We start from the raw sequence: 2,408 nt of genomic DNA on the forward strand, positions 1-2,408 counted from the left end.
TCCAATTCAAAATTGGCTCCAAATCAGTTATCAACTTGCTTGACTACTAATAATATATATCGGCCCAGAAAAATAATATCACTACTTCAAAGCCCGTCTCCCACCGTAGATCAGTGAAGGTGCAGAATTAAAATCAACATAAGCACCATTTTAATTTTAGGTGGTGTGCTGTGAGATTAACTGTTTTTCCAGTGCTTTGGCTCAATCAAGGTTGGGAAACATTGGTCTCGAGCTGTCTTAATAACCCCACGCCCCCTAGCGTTGCGAGCGCCTAATTCAAAGCAGCAGCGGCGGCGGTAATCCTCGTGCGTAACGCGGTAAGCAGATTTGGCATCCATATGCTCCCATTTGGCTCCAGATGTGTAAGGCCGCTGACATCAGTGCGAACAAAAGCGGCGCATTTATTCCTCCACCGCCGCGGTCTCACTTATAAGGAATAAATCACGTCTCCCCGGTGACCTTGGTGTAACCTTGGAGCGAGGCTCAGATGAGGAAAGGACACCGACTGTACACATGCAGTATTCCACACAGCATGAAACTAGATCTCTTAAACCGCAAAGATAATTAAGGAAACCCTTAAAGGACAATTTTCCCGATTTTTCCAAAGTGAAAGGGTAAAAAATATTTGGCTCTCGGACAAGTTGAACTCAAAAGATTCAACAGTATATATCCAATTTGTGAACTTGAAATGCAAAACTGGCCGTGCAGGTTGAATGGCACGCACAAGGTGATCCAGTGTGAGACATCTGCTCGCGATCAGCTCTTGAGAGTAATACTTTGGGGAATTACTGTACTTTTACTTGCTTTACGCGCAACTTCGTAAAAAGTGCACATGTTTGAGTCAGACAGTGGGAAAAAGGAAAAATAAGAAAAAAGATCAGAGCGTTGAAAACTTCAACATGATGCTCTGGCTTTTTTGTCAAAAACATTGCGTGACCTTCGCTGGCTCTTGCTTAAAATATTTGAGGGGACATTAGGGAACTGTATTCCAATAGAGTCTAATATACAATTACTAAAATCTTTGAACATATTTTAACATTTACTTTTTATGTTGCATCAGTAGAATCGAATGTTCTCATTGATCTCAGCTTGTCAATATGGACAGAAAACAACAGCAGGGAAAACGCACTAACAAGATGGAAGTATGATCTTTGTGCAGCAGGAAATTCTAATTATGATTACACAACCATGTTGGCGGAATAATTATTGAGATTGACCAAATGGATGAATTGGAACTTGACATTCTCAATCCCGTTTGTGCACCGATGAAATAAAATTAATGTCACTTTTGGGAGAGGCAGAGTTGTGGATGATCAACCAACGTTTGGTGTTTCGTGGAATGCTGGACGTTAGAAATAGTGCACTGAAGGCACACTTCCAACTAGCTGTTCAGTTGGGTTAACATTAAAGTGTTAATGTTATTTTTCCATTGCAAAAAAAAAAATTGTATAACAAGAATTGGCCCATATCGTACCACTTTTTGGCCTTGTAGACGAAACAACCACAGTGGCGCAGAGCCCCAACCTAGACACATTGCATACAACCAAACGCCAAATAATAATAATAATAATAATATTCCCTTTATTAGTCCCACAATGGGGAAATTCGAGATTCGAACCCAGGCCTCCTGGGGAGACTTGGTCCTGAACGCGGCGCCTTAGACCACTCGGCCATCCAGCAAATGCTGAGTTAGATGTGAGGAAGGAACAACAATGCTTTGAAACGATCTAAATATGGTGAAGGTAAAAGGCAATGTGTGGGGCGTAGGAGATCATCAAACATATTCATCTTGACCTATATTTCAATGATCAAATATCAAAAATGAGATTGCTCACGAAGACTGCTTTACTTAAAAGTGATCCAATTGCTTCATTTTCAAACTGGTGATTTGCTGTCCAACCAAGGCGTGTCTTCTTAATAACCATCAAATGTGTCTGGTGCTGTGGGTTTTTCTTTTATTAACAGTCCCGCATTTGTATGAGACAAGATCTCTGTGAAGTCTCGGCTGGCTAACACCTCAAATAACATTGAACATGATGATCCAACAAGATTACTTCTATAAATCAGCGTAAAACAGTTTGCCATGATTCTTCTGAGTGGTATTTTTGCAGAGTTTGCACAATGTTGGGCCTCCTGCTGTGTTTATTTACTCTCACTAGCATGCAAAAGGCACCCAGTAGACCTTTTATAGAGCAATTAAGGAGTGCAAATGTTTACAAGGCACTTTAATAATGCAACCGCCACAGAAATACTCCACATGTCTCTCATGGTTTCCGAAGTATTCTCTTAAAAGTATTTCCGAGTACCACAATCTTGAGTTGTGCCAAAAATCCAGTCGAGAGGACCTGTTCCCCAAAAAGGCAGGCACTAGGACCTCACAACACACTCAACAAAGACACACAGTGTCT

This window comes from Idiotropiscis lumnitzeri, chromosome 11 (genome assembly GCF_059441095.1).
Source record: "Idiotropiscis lumnitzeri isolate Australia: NSW breed Sydney's pygmy pipehorse chromosome 11, RoL_Ilum_1.0, whole genome shotgun sequence".
NCBI lineage: Eukaryota > Metazoa > Chordata > Actinopteri > Syngnathiformes > Syngnathidae > Idiotropiscis > Idiotropiscis lumnitzeri.